The 21854-nt window shown below is 39.9% G+C and overlaps 1 long non-coding RNA gene across 2 annotated transcripts; it reads left to right on the top strand.

The window, feature by feature from the left end:
- Window positions 1-5995: 5995 nt before the first annotated feature.
- LOC140001501 (uncharacterized) lies at window positions 5996-19883 on the top strand. Of its 2 annotated transcripts, none has more exons than XR_011806747.1 (3): window positions 5996-6085; window positions 13529-13637; window positions 19360-19883. It is a non-coding gene; the product is annotated as an uncharacterized lncRNA (long non-coding RNA). The 2 variants fall into 2 exon arrangements; XR_011806746.1 differs by having other exon boundaries at window positions 6056-6167.
- The last annotated feature ends 1971 nt before the right edge of the window (window positions 19884-21854 follow it).

The raw sequence follows: 21854 nt of genomic DNA, 5'->3' as shown, positions 1-21854 counted from the left end.
GATTTTGTGTTTAGAGGTGTAAAGAAGGGGAAGTGTTTTCAAATATCACTTGAGATACATTTCTATAGATAGGAGGGATGTTAAGTCCTGTATTTTAATAGTCTTTGGGCTCCTGGGTGTGACTACTGCTGTTCCGTAGTGCACTATGTGAAATGGGACCTAAAATATTCTTAGAGCTACCAACACAGGATAACTGAGGTCACAAGGGACCCTGGAGGTCATCCAGGCAAAACTCCTGCTCAAAGCTGAAAGCTAGATCTGATTACTCAGAGCCTTGTCCAGATGTATTTTGAATACACGACGGGGTGGAGATGCTACCACCTCTCTGAGCCCCTGTTCCAACGTTACCCTTATCAGATCCGGTCAGATTTTTCCTTGCTGCAGCCTGTGACTTCTGCCTCTTATCCTTTCCTGTGTTCCTCTGAGAAGATTGTGACTCTGTATTTTTTAAAACCTCATTCTAGGTAGATGAAGACAACAAGGAGACCCTTCCTCAGTCTCCTCCAGGCTGGAGAAACTTACCTCCCTTGGTGTCTCCTCAAACAGTGCATGCTCCAACCCCCTGACTTGTGCTAGGGATAGCCTCAGCTCCCTAAGGCTCTCTTGTATTGGGGAGTCCACTGCTGCTCCTGGTACTACAGGTGGAACCACACAAATGACAAATAGAGTGGGTAAACACTTCCTTCATCTACCATCGTCTATGGTCTGGCAAAGGTTTACATGCTTAGTCTTTGAAGGGTGCATTGCTTTCTCATATTTAATCTGTTGTCCAGAACAAGCCCAGTCTTCTCTTATGGACTTGCTGCCTTGCCAGTGTGTCCCCAGTCTGTACACCTGCTTCAGGTTTGTCCTTCCTACCTACAACACTTTGCCTTTGTCAAATGTTGTGAGGTTCTTGTTGGCCCATATCCTACCTGCTGAGCCCCTTGTCATAGCCCCTCTGGTTTCCACTGTACTGGCTGCTTCACCCAAGGTGGTGTCAGTCTGCTGAGGCTGCACTCTATGTCACTGCCCAAATTTTTGATGATGACAGACAGTATCAGTCCTGGTATCAATTGCTGAGAAACACTGCTTGTAAACAGACTGCTTAAAAGTGTTGACTCGCCCTCTGAGCCCAGTAGCGCAGCAAATTTTCCACTCATCTTGGAATCTGCCCATGGTTCAAGCCTCCGCAGTTTGGCTCCAGGGGGTGATATTGGAAACCATATCAAAATGTCTGCTAAAGTTTAGGTAAATGGCATTTGCTGCTCTCCATTTGTCCACAGAATCATGTGTCTTGCTGTACAGGGCAATTGGGTTGGTCAGTACAGTTTGTTCTTGGTAAATCAGTGCTGGGTGTTCCCAGTCACCATCTTCTGCTTCCTGAAAATGGCTTTTGTAAGGACTAGCTGCATATTCTTTCAAGGGACTACAGTGATGTTGACCATTCTGTAATCTACACCCCCCAACCCACCTCGATTCTTAAAAAATATTGTTTGCCTGACCATCACGTTCTTGATATATAAGAAATTTTATTTTTCAGTAGTGTGGGCTAAGATGTAAATATGAGGGCTAGAACATAAGGGATTAATTAGATATTCCTTAGGGTCACTCTCATTCACTGAATTTTTTTTTTTTTTTTTAATTTAATTTTTATGTGTTCAGCAAGATACAGCCATATCTAGAAGACAGACAGCATTCTGTTTCTCAACTTACTGGAGGCAGAACAGCATCAGAGGAGAAGAAAAAAATGAGAAGAAGAAGAATATAGGACAAACTCCACGAGAATATCTGAAAATTAGATTACAGCTGCTTAAAACTGTACACCCTAAATGAGCAATCTAACCATTAGTGTACTTAATACTGTATTCAAGTTTAAAAGTTTCTGTAGTGCACCCGATTCAAAATGAGACACTTACTAAAGCATTTTGCTGGATCAATACTTTTAAACAAAAATTTGGGTCTAATTTTATAAATCAGGGCCTCACACCTGCAGAAGAAGAGACAAAAAAAATCAAAATTATTAGCTATTTTAACAGAAACAATACGTTTGAAAGAACTTACTAATAGACCCACTTCAGTGTGTATGGGCCAGTCAGCAGAGGGCAACAACATGCTCATTGATTTACAGAAAGGCAGGTGATCAATCAGAAGAAGCAAGCTATTATTATTATTATTATTTTGATATATCCGAACTGAGACAAAAAGAAAAAAATATCTTCTGCCTGTTGTATCTTAGGTTAAAGGGTGAGAAAACTTCAGCAGTGCTGCCAGTTTTGACAAATCAATTTCAAATGTATATAAGAAGGGACAGGACGTGGTGTCCCTACACGATCAAATGGCCATCCAGTGGGCCAGAGCTAACTGCACAGTCGAGTCAAATTAATTAAAACATTCATGGAAAAAATAATCCTTGTAATTTTTTTTTTTTTTTTCATCTGGTTGCTGGATTTCATTGTTCATTTGCTGTTGTTCCAGGCATAAGCCGTTTGGCTTACACATATGTCTGGCCCACATTCCTGCAAGAGGTCTGCATTTACTATGATGAGAGAGTCCATCAAAAGAAAAAGACAGAGATGTGAAGAAAAGATTCTTGGAAATTTGATGACTGGAAAAATGACAGTTCTTGCCAAGGATTTTTCTGAAAACTGGAAAAAACAACAGGACTGGGACCAGCAATCTGTGGGGTAAGGGAGCTTTTAGTGTTGACGTCTTCCATTCCGCAGAACGACACAGATTCCGACCCATTAATCTCTGGTGGGGTCAGCAAGGTCTCCTGTTGTTCACAGTGCATCGACAGTCAAAAGTATTCTCAAAACATTTCAATAGGATACTTTTTTTTTTCTTGTAAAAGGGGAAAAAATGCAATGAGCATATGCTATTTAAGAGCTCCATCCAAAATGTTTTAAAAAATGCCACCTGAAAAATAAAAATACTTTTAGCACAGAGTGATATTTATTAAAACCTTAAGAAGTTGAACATGGTATCATGAGTAAAAAGTTCGGAGTTGACAACAAACTGAAAATATTCTGAGTTGTAACACATGGAGCCACTGAAGCTGCTACTAAATCCTATGGGGTACTTATCAGCAAAAATGATAATAGGTTTATAAAGGTAGACAATGCATGACAATAAGATATGATTTAAGGAAGAAATGACTTGGAGCTATGTTAAGAAGACATTTTTAGACACCTTGGTCCCCTCACTTCATGGAGACAATAAAATTTCACTTTTGTCTGCAGTAACACCTGACTCTCCAAAAGAGAAGACAAAAAGTGGTCTTACACAGACGATCAGGCCCTGCAATAGCAATAATTGATGATTTCTTAGTTTAAAGGAAAAAGAAGAGGAACTGTAAGGAATTCTGCTGTTCCCATGTGTTCAAATGTTATGAATCAGACTCTGAAGTCATCAATAAACCAGACTATTGTTGCCATTTGTGTTTTTGAGCTTCCACGGCTCATCTTTTCAAGCCTCTATCAGTAGTTGCAGGGTTTGGATAATTTCAGATAGATTTTCATACATTTGCAACATTCATAGTATTTTAGGAGCCACAGTAGCTTTAAGGAAAGACATCAAATATCACAGTATTCCTGATGAAAGTGTGTTAGTTAGTGCAACCGGGTTCTGTCAGCCTCAAGTGTCACAGTGACACGACCAAGATGTTCACTGCCATTAACTTCACACTGCAGGTGATAATTAGTTTTGCCCATAGGTTCTGTCAGTTTTGCAAATGTTTATTCACCCTGAAAGGTGTTTTACAGTCAGAGAGTGCCAAATTCAGACAAATCTCAATTTCCTACCATTTTATTAAGTTTTGAGTAATTGTTTCCTCAGAACCACTTTAAAAAGTCATATGTGTATAGCTCCAACAGGGCACCAGATATCTTACAGACATGACACCAGAAGGTGCTTGCTAATCTTTTCCTGTTATTTTCTTGATCCCACAGTCTTGTACTGCTGAGGAAATGAGACTGTGAGCCAAAGCCAGCTCCACAGAGAGCTGCCAGAAAAGATGCTTTGTCCCTGGACTTTGAAGATGATTTTTCATTTCCTGCTACTGTTGAAAAATTATATTTCTGTGCAGACTTCTTGTTGCATCTTCTCTATTTGGTGCAATGATCACACTTGAGCAGATCGGGCATGCACAGTAAGGTGCAGACAATTATGTGTGCTTATTGTATGCAGCATGGTAGGCCTAGCTTTAGCCCTGCAGCACTCCTTTGACCAAGGTGGGGAGGTCTCTGTAGATTAGAAGGCACTGAGGGACATCTGACGGTTAAGCTGGAAACAGAATCACAGATGTATAATGGTTGAGGTTGGATGGGACCTCTGGAAATCATTCAGTCCAATGCCTCTGCTCAGAGCAGGGTCATCTAGAGCAGACTGCCCCGGACTATGTCCAGCTGGGTTTGGCATTTATCCAGAAGTGGAAAATCCTCAACATTTCTGGGCAATTGCTCAGGGCAAGTAAGTGTTTGACCATTCTCATAGTAAAGTGGCTTTTTCTCATGTTTGCCTGGAATTTTCTGTATTTCACTTTGTGTCCATTCCCCCTCCTGTCCTTTCACGAGATATCACTGAAAAGAGCCTGGATCCACCTTCTTTTCCATCAGGTATGTATACACATCAAAAACATGCTCCTGAGCCTCTTCTTCTCTACGTTAAATAGTCCCAGTTCCTCCATCCTCTCCTTGTGTGGCAGATGCTCTTCTGCTTTAATCATTTTTGTATCCCTTCACTGGAGTCACTCCAGAAAGTCCATGTCTCCTTGTGCTGGGGAGCCCAGACCTAGACACAGTACTCTGGATGTGTCCTGCCAGTGCTGAGAGTAGAGAAAGGGTCACCTCCCTAGCATGCTGGCAATGCTTTTTGTAATGTAGCCCAAGGTGACATAGGCTTTCTCTTCTATAAGGGTACAGGGCACATTGTATGACTCTGTTTTATGATCAAGACACCCTATTTGAGGATCAGCATCTGGTTGGGAGAGATGGGATGCACCTCACTAATCAGGGCAAAGACATTTTTGCCAATAGGATGTCTGACCTCATAAGGAGAGCTTTAAACTAGAAAGAAGGGAGGAGGGAGAGGGTAACCAGCAGCCCTGTGTAGGAGTGACACACAAGGCTGCTGAAAAAAATGCATGGGGTGATGTGATAGGGAAGGGTCACAAAAATTAACAAAATAGGTCACACTTGCAGATTAGCAAGGAAATGCATACAAGGCATCATTATGGAACAATTCCCCCAAACACTTTCTAGGACCACAACATGCTGTGGTGCCTCTCTTAAGTGCCTATACAGTAACACAAGCAGTATGGGGAATAAATGTTCCTTGTTCATGTTAAACTTGCTGTCCATCATGACCCCCAGGTCTTCTTCAGCAAAGCTGCTTTCCAGCTAGCCAGCCACCAGCCTGTCCTGGTGCCTAGGATTACTCCTTCCCAAGTGCAAGACTTAGTATTTCCCTCTATTAAATGTCACGAGACCCATTTCTCCACCTTGCCAAGGTCCCTCTGGATGGCAGCACACCCATCTGTATCAGATAAAGTTATTAGCCTCACCTCCCAGTGTATCATGTATAAACTTGCTGAGGATGCACTCTGTTTTGTAATCTAAGTCATTAATGATGCTAAACAGTAAACAGCCCCAGTACCAATGCCTGAGGTAGTCTGCTAGTGACTAGTCTTCATGTGAACTTCATGCTGCTGGTCACAGCCCTTTAAGCATGGCTGTTCAGCCAGTTTTCCATTCATCTCACTGTCCACTTACCTAGCCTGTATTTCAGTATGCCAGTGAGCATGTTACAGGAGACAGTGTTGAAACCTTTGCTAAAATCAGGATAAACCACGTCTATTGCTGGTTTCCAGAAGGAGTTTCATAGATCCTCCCTCTTGCTCTCCTTGAAGGCAAGAGTGATGTTTGCTCTCTTCCAGTTGTCAGGAGTTTCTCATGATTAGTATGACCTTTCAAAGATAATTGAGATTGACTTGCAATGACATTAGTCGACTCCATCTGCACTTGTGTCTGCATCCTTTGAAGTCCCATGGGCTTATTTATATCCATTTTGCTTACATGTTACTTAACTTGAGCCTTCTTGACTGAGGGTAAGTCTTATTTGCTCCAGACTTTTCCTCTGGTGTCAGGGCCTGGGATTACTGAAGCTTGCTCCTACCAGTAAATACCAAGGTGAAAAAGTCTTTGAGAACTTTGGCTTTTTTTGTGTCCTTTGTCTCCAGGTCTCCTGCTCCATTAAGCACCTGCCCATGTTTTTCCTAGTCTTCCTTTTTATGTTTATATGCCTGTAGAAGACTTTGTTATTGCCCTTCATGTCCCTTCCCAGATTCAACTCCTGGTGGGCTTTGGCTTCCCAAAACCCGTCCCTGCATGCTTTGTCAGTGTGTCTATTCCTCCTGGGTCACCTGCCCCTGCTCTCACCTCTTGTATGCTTATGCACAGTGACAATTCATGTCCCTGCCCCTCCCTTCTACTTCCCTGTGCCTTGGCAGACAGATAGCATGGCCACTGCCAGAATTACTCAACCAAAGATGTCTCTGGTTCGTCTGTCTTATATGGCACTTATCTTTAGGTGACTATCCCACATTGCAGTACCAGAAGTTGTAACAAGCAATTGAGTCTTGAGATACTGAGTAAAATGACTATGGTTCTCATCAGTGACTAAGCACTGGATTTCATCTTCAGTAGCTCAGCCAGGATCTGAGTTAATGTGCAATGGATACTTTCTTTTTTTCTTTTTTTCTTTCCCCTCCAAGCTGAAAGACTGAAATTCAGATTTAACCCCCAAACACATTTTCAGAACTTGGCAATAAACCCCCAGGAAAGACAGTTATAACAGAGGAGTGGGACAGCTTGAACTGTGGCAGAGCTATTGAACCAAACTAGTGTGCAGAGGAAATGAAGCACACAAATATTCCAAAGGAAATACTAATGTTGGTTGCTGTTTATTGTCTTTTTATACATCTTTGTTAAACTTTGAATAGTCTGTGATTTTGCTGGCAATGAAGTCTCATCATATTAGAACAAAAGAAAAATACCCTATATTAATGCTGCTCATTTTTTGGAGAGTCAGATTTTTCCTCCAGCAGCTTCCTTCAGAAGTGGGAGGCTGTAAAACAAAGCGTCTGAATAGCTGTTATGACATTATCGATCTATTATTGTGCTGGTTGATTCTGGAATTGCTATTACCAAGGTCATTATGGTTAGTATTTGATATAGTGCTGTGCAAAAGCTCACCTTCTCATTTCCAAAGTTTCAATCAGAACAACAGAATGGTTAGTAGCATCTATCTTACTCGTTTGGGAAAAAGAGTCATTTTAATGAAGGCAAAGAGGCCTCAGGTGCAAAGTAGACCTACCAGATATGGGTAAATCAGTTTAGAAAAAAAGCTTGAATTAATACAACAGTCACAGGACAGGTGCTTCTGCTTCCATGCTTGCATGGAAGGCATGGCATACAAGCCACCCGAGCCCTGTGTCACTCTCCATAGCACCAAGGTAGCCAGAGAAGCAGTGACTATCAGGTGGGGCCACCGACACCACGCTGACTGGTTGCCAAATTGCCTCCTGGGGCCAGGGAGATCTGAAGTTCCTGCTGCCACTTTAATTGCTGCCATCTAGTGTCACCTTGTGGGAGGACAAACAGCAGGGCTTGCAGCCGTTTTCACTACTGCGGAGTCAGAGGAGATGCTTCTGTTTTGCCTTGTGAAGTAAATTGACCAGAAGGTGTAATTTCAGCCGTGAGGTGGGCTTACTTCACACAGCTCTTATCTCTATTTTACCTTCTAGCCCAATGGCTGGAGCAGTTCTCCTGGTACTTGGTCTAGAGACACTCTTTTCTCCTAAAGGATTTGAACCCGCATCTGTCTCCCATGGAAGTGCCTTCAGGAATACAATAAGCACTTCCCATTTCTAACCTCTTTCTGATCACAGAATTGTAGGGGCTGGAAGGGACCTCCAGAGATCATTGGGTCCAAGCCCCCTGCCAAAGCAGGTTCCCTAGAGCAGGTTGCCCAGGTAGGCGTCCAGACGGGCCTTGAATATCTCCAGAGAAGGAGACTCCACATGTCCCACCACACATGATCATGTCTTCGCCACTTCTAGAGATGCCACTGCAGCGACTTGGCTTGCTGTCTAGGTTCTCCATTGTACCTGTGATTTGAATCATGACTAAAGTGAAATTTTTACAAGCTTCTTGGGGTGGGCAGTACTTCTGGTGTCCTTTCTCCTCTTCAGTGCTCCAGAACCGGGACAGCATCAGTCTCATTCTTGTAGTACTGATGGGGTAATTATCTCATTTTGGGTGTCCTGTAGCCAACAACATGAAGGCATGCGTCACAATTTTTGTCAAGCAATCAGATGAGATTCTGATTATTCTTATTATCTTAAGAAACAGCCTACTCATTTGATAAAAGTGGTTTGCTTCATTAGAATGAGATTTTCAAACTCTATTTCTTTTTCCTCATAACAGTAACACTAAATGATGAAAACCACACAGTTACAGAGAGAGTAACATGTAGGATTTTTTCTAATGGACATAGTGTGGTTTTAGGACAGAGTCATGGCTCCTCAGGCATTATTTCTTTGACTGGAATTTCTTAGGGACGGGGATCCTGCATGTGCAGTTTCTATATCTATATGTGTATTGTCTGGGACATTAGCAGAACTATTCAAGCACAAGTAAATATGGGAATGTTATGTTGAAAATCTCAGTTATTTCTAATTGATGAAAATACCCCGGTGTTTATACAAAGCTACACAGTGACTCACAATGAAATGAAGTCAGCAAAATACCAGACGTTTTTACATCCAAAACAGAGACAAGTGCCATATGTTCATAAAATAGTTTTCTCCTTAGTAAATGTTTATGAAGAAAATGAATGGATAAATTCCAAAAAGAGAAACTTGTGTAATATTATTTTCAGATAACAGAAGTATTTTTCCATTAAGATTTTTTTTTTTCTTTTCATTTACTTATTTTCATTGTAAATCAGATGACACAAGAAGGTATCCAATATGCCACTCATGCAGGTATCTATAATATGCCTTGGTGCCTGACTATCCATACAGCAAAAATATGGGAAAACATTTTCCATGCAGACCAGAAAACCCCTGACTGTTGCTGTCTGCTGGGACCGGGACCTGAAGCCTGTGATCAGACTGAGCTGGACCTGAGTAGGTGTTGGGTCTGGTGGAACCTAGTGTGGAAGACACCTCTCATCTCAGAGCTTGGTCTTGAAAGGTGCTGAGTTCAATGGGAATTGAGCTCCCTAGGAAGACAGTAAGAGGTACTGTCTCTCCTTCAATTATGTTAAATTGCATAGAATCAGATTTAATCTTCATATTCAATATTCTCTTTCTGAGATTTGAACTAACTGGAATAAACTTTTCTGCTGCAATTGGTTGTGGATGTTTTAGTAATGAGGATACTAACCTGTTCGTTGGTGTTGAAAATATAAACCAGAGGGTGAGGCATATGATAGAGCTAAACAGATACTATAGGTAGGTAACAGCTCTTTGCTTTATTTTACAGTATAACACAATCATTAAATGAAATTAGAAGTGTCAGTTTCAAAGCAGACAGAAGGAGATGGTGTCACTGAGAAAAACAGTTACAGCTGTGGAACCCCTTTCTGAAAAATATTGTAGGTGTTAAAGGTTTACATGGATTCAAACCCAATTGAGCATATACATGGAAGAAAAAGATCTACCAAGAGCCATTAAATAGATTATGTGTCCAGCCAACAAAACTCCAGCTTCAAGTTGCTGAGGTCTAGACAGTTTGAAGTGTTAGTCCATGCTTACCTTGTTCTCGTAGTCTTTCCTATAAATCTGTTGCTGGATACAGGACAATGGGTTAGATTGACCTGTGGTCTGAATCAGTATGTCAGTTTTTAAGTAGTGTAGTTACATGTTTGAACTTTGTTTTCCTGTTACTGAGGATGACAAAAAGCATTGTTCTCATTCAGTTCTGAGCAGTCCTCAGTATCCCAGAGAGGAGAGAAGTGGAACATAAGGAATGCAGTAGGATGTGCAATGATAGCTATCTTGGTAAATAAAACAATGGGAGCAATTTTTTTGTGGCATCTAACTGGGAGAAGAATTATTCCTTGACTTGAGCTGTAGACCTTCAGGTTCTGAAATAATACATTGCCTATTCTTGTAGCAGACTGTACAACTGGCAGCTTAAATTTGTAACCTACGCAATATATCATAGAACCATATATCTTCTGCTTTGTTTCACAAATTCACAGGATCATGTCTGCAATCAATGGATCTTTCAGGTTTTTATTCCTTTTGCATCCTGAAAGTGTTTTTTTTTTTTTTTTTTTTTTTTTTTGTGAGACACAGGGAAAGACAATGTTTGTTTAACTGCTTTTGTTAGCTGGAGTTCATGATAAGACGTTCACAGCTAGCTGACCTTCTATCTACCAATCCATCCTTTTTGTTCCTTGATATGAATCCAGAACTCAACAAGAGGGTGCTCGCATTCACATTTCAGGGTCTCAAAATTTAAATGCTGATCCCATACTTTACTGATCTAGACCTAGATCTGTTTTGGAGTAGTCTTCAAGATCTTGAAGTTTCTGAAAGCTGTGCATCCCATTGCCATTGGGTTGCTGACAGTACGGCCTGAGGAGGTTGGTGGACTTCGCTGCTCAATGAAGCTGTCCATTCCAAGGACTGCTTCAGCCTTTCATTCTCTGTTGATCACAATCACCTTTGCGATCATTCTGTAACCTTGTCAAGTGCTCACTGCAGGGAGCAAGGGCTATTCCCTCCTCTGGCAGTTTTCCTTTTGTTCTGTCTTTTCTAATATATTTACATACATCTTTAATTCATGTATTCCCATGAGGCAGACTAGCTCACTATTTCAAGCTTTGAATTTCACCTATTTTACTTGTGGCTTTTCTTGCAATGCTAATGACTTAGTTTCTGTCATCCTTTTAGTGTATGCACTTTATTTTGAAGCTTGAAGTAATTTTATTGTAGCTTTTGCCATTTATGATGGTAGTTTTGCTGTTATCCTGTTGTATCCCTACTCTACATGCTCACCTGCATATATTATGTTAGAGCTGCATTCTTTGCTCTTCTTGTAGCTTGTTCTAAATAAAAAATATTATCATAATTTCCTATATTTGCCACCATAGGCAATTCCACATAATGCTTTTTGTGGGCTAGGAACAGAGTAGGAACTGCTGTTTCAGCATGTAACAGAACATAAACTACTCTTCAGTAGGTATTTCTTCACAGGCTTTTACCCTGTGGAATACAGAAAGTAATCCAAGAGTGTTTATGCCTCTGTGTAGCCAAAAGCATCCTTTGCATGCCCCACAGCATAGCTGCTATGGTATTGCTTAGCCAGCGGAGGGTTGGGTATGCTCCTGTGCAGAGGTTCCTGAAGAAGGAAGAACTCTCAAGCAGTTTCTTAAACTATCTACAGACTCATTTTGTTTCCTGTCAGGCCAGCATAATAAATACCACATCACTTCAAAGAAGGCTCCTTACCCAGGCTTAATTTCTAACACAGGGACAAGCCAGGCTAGGGAACAAAATGCCTGTGCCCAACCCCAGTTCACGCAGCAGCAACCACCACATACACTTAACATGGGAAAAAGAGCTTTTCTACCCCAATCCCACTGTACCCACACAATGTATGTACAGCTCACACAGAATCACAGAATTTCTAGGTTGGAAGAGACCTCAAGGTCATCGAGTCCAACCTCTGACCTAACACTAACAATCCTCCACTAAACCATATCCCTAAGCTCTACATCTAAACGTCTTTTAAAGACCTCCAGGGATGCTCCTCCCATTCCTTCTGCAAGTTAAACCTGTATTATATGGCTAAGGGCTGGCCTTGCTCTTTGTACTTTCTTACTATGCATTATGCTCAGCAGAATCTTGTGGTAAAAACAAATGAATCACAATAGCATGGACCATGTACAAATAAAGGGAATTCAAGAGGAAAATTGTCTTCTGACTTGTTTTCAGCATGGTATCTGAGCTCCTGCCTTTGGTATGGGAATATATGATACAGTGGTGTTGGGAATTAAACAAATCTAGCTGGAAACAACAGATCTGCTTCTTTGGTCTCACAGCACACCAACACTTGAATAAACATGAAATGTCCCTGGGAAGAGCCCTCCAGAAGCTACTACCATGTGACAGACTGATGAGTTGAAAGGTTGCAACAAGGGAGAAGAACAGAAGGGCATGTTCATTAATGCAAAATACAAGGAGAGAGCAGTGAGAGCCAGTCCATGAGGAGACAGAAACAAGACTTGACACTTTCTTAGCAACTGAGTGCTACCACCAGGAAAGTACAATACAGGCAGTACAATAGTAAGATCTTCCATCCTTCCCTCCTCCCTCCCTCCCTCCCTCCCTTCTTTTTTTTTTCTAAGTTTGTTATTTGTTTTTTTATTTATTTATTTTTTTCCATAGTTAGAGAAATTTTAGGAGGTAGCAGTCAGGACTTAGGCAGGTGTCTGTGTGCCCATATGATATTTTCACTGTGTGTTGTACTGAGAGGAGGGGAATTTAAAAGGCTACCTACATTACCCCCTCTTTTATGCATAGGTTGTGTTTGCTGTAGGGATGAGAAAGAAATCACCTCATTCAGGTGTGTCACTGGAACAACCTGTGCAGCATTAGGTTTGTTAGGTCTTTTTTTTTTTATGGCAATTTTTGCTATTTCACATCATTAATTAGTAACGTAAGTCAGTAAAGTAATTTTAAGCCATAGAAAGAAAGTAGAGGGAAGGTATGCAAAGTAACTGAAAGGAAGTTTTACTAATTTCAGAGAGAGATAGGGTGAGGCCAGATCCTTTGTTGCAGGTAGTGTTCCTGGATGGCAGTCAGTGGGAAATCAGCCTTGTAGATTTTATCTAAGATGGCAATATAACAAGTAAGTGAAAGAGATTCAGAGGGAAGAGCTTTTGAAGGAGAGAGAAAGATGCTTCTTTTCATTTCCATTACTCATTTTGTATGCAGCTAACTAGATTAACTTGGTAGCTATCTTATTCTATGAGAACCTTGTTGAAGCTCTTTGTTTTGAAAAGCAAGATGCCTGCATGCTGCAGGTTTAAGACTTGCACAACAATTATATGCTCAGATAGGTAAAGGGTACTGTAATTCTCTCCGAGTATTAGGGATCTTGGACTGCTCTAGGACATGGAAAAAACATTATTTTAAATGTAAGAAAGCCCAGATGGCTTGGCTCTGTCAGCCCAGTCAGCATGATCTCTGAAACTACTTGTTCTCTTTCTAAGGTAGGTACTACACGTCCTCTTCCTTCAATAGGTGCCTCCAGCCCCATCCTCTGATCTACTTCTGAGATCTTCTGAAGGAGCCATCAGGAGGAAACCATGTTTTTGCTTCCCACAGGGGTTTCTTGTGTGTGTGTGTGTAGCATCCACCAACTGATGCTTCGGAGCCCTTTTCATGTTCCAAATCTTTTCTGTTTTGGCCAAAGAGGGTAATAAGACCTCATCAAAAATTATCAGTAATGTTCCCTGTTGTGTCTTATAGCACGTACCCACTTTGTCTGCAGTGTGCAAGATAAGGAGGCAGAATCCAGCACAGGACCTCTATGGACTAGAGTTGACTTTAGCCCTGTTCAGTGAATCTACAACAGATGGTAAGAATCTGTAAATTTGTGATAAAACTATTACTTTTTGCTTCTGGAGGTTAAACATTTGATGTGACTGAAGTTACTGAATGACTTACATATACAGATTTTTGACATTTGCTTGTCCTTATACTTTTTCTTCCCAAATATAAATTTGCTCTCTTTATATATATATACATGCATATGAATGGAACCTGGAAGGTGATTCTTAGGATTGAGATTTGTGTCTGTGGTTGAGCTGGAGGACAAGGAAAGAAATTTTGCTCAGCTAGAAAAAGGTGAAGAAGGAACTCCAGTTTTTCAATATTTCTTGTCTGAATCCAGAAAGTTTCCTTTAACTCAAAAAGTGTCCATGATTTCACAGTAGTTTACCTCTACATTACTGAAGGTCATTTTCTAAAACACATTCAATGAACAAAGTGTTTCACTGGCAGAGAAGGTGGATGTGATCTGCAAGCACTGAAGAATCTCGACGAACATTAGCTGATTTTACTGACTTTGTGGGGTTTGTTTTGGAATAGTTTGTCTCTAGAATATAGACTTGCCTGTACACCATGATGCTATGTAACATCAGAAAGATTTCATGGCTACAAAATGCTTAGGGAGCTGCACTGACATACATACAGAACAGAAACCTCAATGCAAAATGTTCTAAACAACTTGCACAACTGAAATGTAAGTAAAGGGCGGGTTCTGAAGCAAGTATTGTTGCTAACATGGTGTGTTGCAATAATAGGAACAGGCGCTCCTAAATAAATTGCATCTTCTATCAAAAACAAATTTTTTATGATGCAAATAACTGTTATATATCAGACAACATTAATATAGTGCCAGACACATGTCCTTAAAAGTAAAATACAGCTACATACTATCAAGAATTAGACCTAATTCCCTGTGCAAAAGGATCAAATCCCAGAACATCACTGAGTTGAGAAAGAATCCCAGAGGACTGGTATGAAATCCTACAAACTTCCAGGTCTCTGCTTCTGAAGAGAAGATGAAAAATTGCTCACCAAGCAAAGCTAGTGGCTATGTTAAAAAATTTAGCAGCAATTTGATAGCTTGCAATAATGGCCTGTATGTAGAGCTAGAAGATATTATATTATTCTTGCCAACTGGGACACTCTACTTAGATATTGAATACTTAAAATAAACCCTTCAGGGGTTAAGAGATCACTAAGAAAATTTACCTTTTGAGATAAGTAATGCATGACCTAGAAAACTTGAAAATGTTCAAAAATTATGAGAACATTTCAGCTTTATGTTCCCTTAAATGTTGATTTAAAGCTCTTTTGAATTTTAAACCCTGCTATCTTAGCGAATATTTAGATTTATATGTCTAGAATTAGGCACTTAAATGTTTCATTAAGAAGTAACTAGCTCCTTCTAGCTTTTGGAATCATCCTGTGTACCAGACTCACTTTATGCTATTTTCCATCTAGATATAGGTAAAAGGTCTTGGATTTCCTGGCCCAGCAGCCAATGTGCATAATAAGATAAAGCCAGACAAACACAAAATTCTTTACATGCCCAGTTACAGAGCAACTATATCTATAGGCGCTATAAAGTCTATCTCATGTGCCAGAACTTTTGCTATGAAGTGTTTCCACAGAAACATCAGAAATTTTACCTCTTTCAAGGATGACTGGGAACTAAGAGGCCTCAGCTCATCTCAAAACCTGTTTCTCTGGGAAAGGCAATGTTTTCTGGTTGAAGTAAACTTCTTCACATGTAGCCAAAATGATGACTGTCCTTTCTCACACTGAGACCAAAATATCAAATACTTGCCTAATCCTTCTGCATTGACACTTTAGATGCTTGAACATATTGCATCAAAAGCTCAAATTATAAAATGACCTGACTCCATGGCTGGATTCCCCTGGGATGGGTTGTGCTGGCATGGTGCTGGTTTGGCACTGTCGTCTGTAGAAGTATTCTTGAACTCATCCTACTCTATAACTATGGAGACACAAGTGGATGAGATTTCTGGATGATATGGCCTTGTCCAAATGACATATTGAAGATTTATGCCCATTGAACAGAAGCTTATATTAAATCAAATACATGTATTCTCAGTATTTTAATTGGATATTTTGCAAAGACAACAGGAAAACAAATTTTAGTTCATTCCACACGTTCATTCAGAAGATGGCTTGATAACAAAATAATATCATGAGGGGAAGGGAGTGGCCTGGTGGAGAAACCACCTCTGCAATGCTTGTATCAAAATTTTGGCATGACATCCAAACAGAAGTCTCTTTCTCTGAAAGACATCATATACTGCCTAGCACTGGGTTCTTTTATGTTGGGAAAAATCTATGTAAAACTGAAAGGCCAGATCTCATCTGAAAACACTTCCCTTGCAAACTATTCCAGCTTAAGTAAATAGTCTTGCTTGTGTTTGAGCTGAAGCCTGCAGAAGTAAGCAATGGACTTTCAGTCCCTTGCTGAGACATTGCCTGCGTCCCAGCTCTGTGCTGGAAGGGCGCAGCCAGGAGCCCATGCCTGTGGGTACCTGCGCAGGTGTGCACCTGCTGCAGCAGGACTAGTCCCTCTGTAGAGGAGGAATCCACTTACCTGTGTTTACTGTCTTGTCATGGGACAAGCTTTAACAAGTCTCCTATGCTAACTGGCTTTTCATGGCCAGAGTTCAAACATACAAAGTGAAGCACACTCCATGTGTTCAGACTCTTTCTACTCTTTAATCAACATCTTTCTACTGCTCCCATCTTATTTTACTCTTTTTAATTTAGCATGTAAAACAATGACATTCTTTTCCTCTCTCTAGTGTATAGAGAGATGTTTCCTTTAATTACATCCCCCTCCTCCTATCTAAAGGAAGATCCTATGTGATTTTTTCATTGACAGCAGCCTTCCTTTAGCTTGGGAATGGAATTTCATCTGCAACCGTACATGTGTCAGGGATACTGTCTACACAGGTTTTGCGTTTGAAAATAGGCAGGACTGCTGAGAAGTTTACTTTTCAATGGAAAAGTGTTGGATTACTCCTAATATTAGGGGTCTATTATTTTTTACAGTTTGATGACTTTGCTGGTATAAAGGGAGTTCAGAAGAAATGGAAATTACACTCTTAAGTAGGGTTGCCAACTCTCATGACATTATTACAAGTCACAGCACTTTGCTTGAAGTGTTGACTCCTCAGGGCAGGTGCTTGGGTGAAAGTCTCAGCTTTCTTTCTTTTTTCTTTTTTTCTTTTCTTTTCCCTTTTCCCTTTTCCCCCCTTTTTTAACAACTTTTTCTTATTTTGTTTTCGAAGTTGTATTTCTAGCTCCTAAGTTTATAAAGAAAATCTTCAAAACTCAAGCTAAATCATCCAATAAGATCAAGAGACAAACAGAAATGTGTAATAAAAATAATAAAAATCAATAAGACTTTTGAACTGAGCATATGAACAAAGCCTATTTCCAGACAAGACTAAGAACTGACCTTACCAAGAGGTAGGACAGTCTACTAATCTTTTGATGAAGAGTTTTTGTGAGTTTATTGACTGTTATTTGCACATGTGCCTATTTAATCTCCTTCATCTCAGCCCTTAGCTGAGTTCTCAGGATCATGACCCTGGCCAGATCTTTGGGTTGATACTGTAATAAAAATTATGTGTGGAGCTTGGTAACACCACCTATAATTAAGGTTGCCTAATCCTCTGTATTTTAAGATCCTGTTTTTGGTTGCATATAATTTGCCAGATTAACTATTTGGGCTGAAATTACTCAGGTGTTTGCCTGGGATAGAGTCTTTCTCTGAGTATAGTTTCATCCAAAATATCCAGCTGTATATCAGAACAGGTCTGAGGGAAAGAGCTCACGTAAAAACAGTTTGCATGAAAACAGTTGAATTGGTTTTGCTGACAATTTCTAGTATTTTCCTGCTTTGCACCAGAAACCAGGACTTTGTCAGGGAACATGCACTGCTGCCAGGGGTGTGTCTTATGCTATCCCTGAGAAAATTTGTTCAAATTTGGCTTGGTTTGGAGCCCCTGCAAATCACAAGGTCACAGATGTTTGCCTAACCTTCATTTAAAAACCTCTGCTGCTATTCTGCAGCTTCCTAAAGTAGCCTGTCGTAGTACTTAACTCTCGTTAGAGTGACAGAGACTTTCCTAATATCTAACCAAATCTTCCTCACAGTAAAGTAAGCTAAATTCTTCTTGTACTATAGTGAGTGGACATAAAGAAAAACTGATCACTGTCCTCTTCAGAATAACCTTTTATGTATTGGAAGACTGTTATCATGTCCCTGCTCAGTCTTCTCTTTTCTAGACTAAACAAACCCCATTCCTTCAACCTTTCCTCATAGCTCCAGTTTTCTAAACCTCTTATCATTCTCATTACTCCCCCTCTGGCCCTCTGGATGCTTTCCAGTATATCTACTTTTTTTTTTTTTTTTTTTTTTTTTTTTTTTTTTTTTTTTGTGCAGTGCCCCAAGCTGGACACAATACCAGTAAAGCAGAATATTTACCTCTTGTGTTTCCCATTCCTTCCTTCCAGTATGACACAGATTTAAATTATTATTATTATTATTTTTAATTTTTCATCAGCGTTACATAATAAATGTACATTCAGTTTGCCCTGCACTGTAACCTTCCTCCTGGTGCTGTTACCTGCCCATTTTCTCCTAGTTTTACTAGCATTTTACTTCTTCTTCCTAACCACAGCACATTGCATTAGTCTTTACTGAATTTCATTTGGTTAATTTTAGACAATGCCTCCAATTTATCAAGGTCATGTTGAATTCTTATTCTAACGTCTTAAAAGCTTTCAGCTCCCTCCAACTTGACATCATCTGCAAATTCTACACATTTTCTCTTTTTTTCCATTATCCAAATCATTAGCAGAAATATCAGATAGACTAAACAATACGGAACCTGGTAGGACCACACTTGAAATGCCTTCCCAGCATAATATCAAGTAGCAAAACTGCTTTTACACACCCTTGATGGGTGTGTAACCTCACTTATTTACATGCTTCTGTTTTCAGTAGCAACAAGAATGTCAAAAACAAAGAACAGGATCCTGGCCCAGGAATCCATCTGTCTGCTGCTGCCATGAGCTTTGTTGTGAAGTGAAGCCTCCCCAGGGAAAGAAGGGACATGCTATGGTGGTGGTATGGTAGACCTAGAAGTCTGCCCTGGCAGGCAAACATGCAGCCTGCCACAGTAGAAAACTGCTTCTTGAACCTGCTGATGTTAGCTCAATATCAGTAGGCAAAGGAGTGGTGGGACTGTAGTCTCAGACTGGTGAGGATCCCAATTGTTTAAGAATGTGAAGGATTACATAAATGGCCATCATGTTTTACAACAAAAACAAACAACCACCAACCAGCCGACCAAACAAAAACCAAAAAAAAACACCATGCAAAACAAAACAGAACAAACCAACCAAACAAACAAAAGAAAAAGTTAGGACTGCAGAGTCAAACATTGAAAACTCATGGAATGCAGAAATTAAGACTGTCAATAGAGCTTTGATTTGTTCCTTTTTTAGGGTACACATTATGAAAGCCTGCAATAGCTTGATTTTCCAGTAGTACTCTGATTCTAGGTAGATGGTTATAAAGAGCATAATAATATGTTTCATAATTCAGATATTTCAACATGTCATATTTACCAAAAAGTTGATGCTTGTGTAATGTAGACTAGTATTGGATTACACTTAAATCATTTAAATGTATTAAATTAGCTTTCTTTTAACTTTTTTTTTTTTTTTTTAAGTGATTAAATAATGACAATACTGACCAAAGCTGAGATGATGACAGAAAGAAAGAAGACTGGCAAATGGCATTCAAAGACTACACAGGATAAACATATCTTCACTTAGAGATTAAGATGCTTCTACTGGAAGAGGTTGGATGAACTTATACATGATATTGGGGAAGGAGAAAATGTTTATAATGAATTATGGTGATTGAAGACAGTGACAGAGGAATCACCATCCTTTGCTAATGGAAGATATCTTTTACAAGCATCAGCAGTCAGGCCAGCCAGATGATGCACTTGCATTTTCACACAACAGTCCCAGCTCCTGGAAGAGAAAAAGCAACATGCAGCTACTGTGCACCCGATGAACTTGGCTTATAGGCAAACATGTAATAAAAGGATTTTTCATATTTTTCAGGAGGTGGCCTTTATCACTTTCAAACATCCCCTTTTCTAGTAGCCTTTCTTTTTGCTGTATAAATAATTCTGGAAGATTTATGATGGTCAAGAAATACACAATGTACTGCAGGAGATGGTTATTGATTACTGAGTCTACAGATCCTTCCGAGATGTTAGCTTCCTTGGATCAAGCAAAACACAAAGAACATTGAATTGCTGCTTCTCTGGCTTTAGAGATTTTCTTCCAGTATTCATGATATAAATGATAGAAACTTACTCATGAATCAGTATCACTGGATACCCCTTTACTAGGTACATGGACTTAGCATTATACTAAACCTGATGTCCACTTAGTAACAGCGTAATCCACCCTAGGCAAAGATACGGACATTGGCATGATACCATGAATTACAGAAGCTTTGAAACAGATCCAAAGCTTAAACAAACTTCTGCAGTTAAGCAGGCTTTGGAATTATAACCTTTTACACTGCTTTTATGTTGTTAACTTCAGTGATAATTTTAATGGTAGTGTTAACAAAGGAGATATATATAAACATATATACATATATATATAAACATATATACAAAAGTACTGATCCCCTCCAATTCATAGTAAATGTAGTTCAATTCATTGAAAGCAAGATGTAATTCTGACTAAATCTTAGGTACCCACTGAACTAATCATCCTAAAGTTTACTGCCTGAGATCCCTTATGGGTCAATGGAAAGAGTCCGAAAGCTTGCAAAATTTCCAGGCAGAGACAGACACATTCACCCTCTGGAAGTATTCACAAACACCTACTTTTCTCCACTGACTATATCGGAAATTTGGCACTTTCTTTTAGGGGACAGGTTACTTATACATCTAGACTTCAGGTACAGGTTAGGTGGTGACGTGCAGACGGAGCATATATTCAGTTTCTGCTTTGCAGATGGGGGAGAGGCACTGTGCACTCTAACATATGCAGTGCACTGGAGAAAGGCTAAGGGCAGTGGGCCTTAATATCATTTCAGCCAGGTGTTAGCCTGGGGTAACTCACTAATGACAGTGGAGCCTTGCCAACTTAGCACCTGTGCAGCAAGATCAAAACCAAGTCCATTAATGATGCATTTAGAGCTGGCTAGAGAACAGCAGTTCCACTTCATGATAACTTTGAAGGTTTCAGAATTGATTTTTATTCTATATTGGAATGAAAACAAAACCTTCTGAACATTTTCTTAGAGTAGTTGAAAGGGAAAATATAGTTTTGGATCAAAAAGATCAAATTTCTGTTTGCTCTCTCTCCTTTTCCCTCCAATCTTAGAAACCTCCCCCCAGAAGTCAACATGGTCACTTTTCCAAGAAGCCTGTCAGCCTCAGCAGAGCAGCTTGGTTTGGCAAGAAACTAGCAAAAGGACTTTCTAGCCACAGCCATGGGTCCATTGCATACATGGATCTCACAAGCAGAGAGCAGGAAATAGACGAGATAAAAAAGATAACAAAACAAATGCTTCACTTTAATCAAACCCTTTCTTGAGGCTTGAGAAAGTTTCTATAACTGTGAGAATTTTTTTTTTTTTTTAATTTCCAATTTCCACTTACATTTCCTTGTACACTCGTGACTTGCAGCTGAGACTACACACGTAGTGCCAAAACACCATGGGAAAGACTATACCTTCTATTTTTTCTGACCATACAGTGATATCCCAAAGAAGAAACAATTTGGTTCTCATGAAAATTTCTAGCTGAGGCCATGCTAGGTCACACGCTAGTTTGCCCTGTTGCCAGCACAAGCTGATGAGGACAGAGTAAAATTTTCTGCAGGGCAAAGAGAAATTCAGGGCTAATTCTTGGATTTTATGAATGGCCATAAGGGTTACTGGTCACCTTTGCTTTTGGGTACAACTTACATTGGCTGTTGATCTACTTTCAGACAAAGTAGTGACATGGTTGGGCCATGGGTAGTGACTATTGGTTACTGAATATTGATAAAACCCTTTTTTAAACCCCTTTTTTTTTTTTTTTTTTTTCAGAACAAGAGGTCTGAAAATTGTACTGTCTCTGAAAGCATTAATTCAAGCCTGTTAAATTGCTACTTTGTCCCTTTGATCTCAGAAGTATTTTCCAAAAAT

This window comes from Anas platyrhynchos, chromosome 1 (assembly GCF_047663525.1).
Source record: "Anas platyrhynchos isolate ZD024472 breed Pekin duck chromosome 1, IASCAAS_PekinDuck_T2T, whole genome shotgun sequence".
Taxonomy (NCBI): domain Eukaryota; kingdom Metazoa; phylum Chordata; class Aves; order Anseriformes; family Anatidae; genus Anas; species Anas platyrhynchos.
Note: the sequence above shows the minus strand (reverse complement) of the source record. Positions and strands in the feature narration are given on the sequence as shown.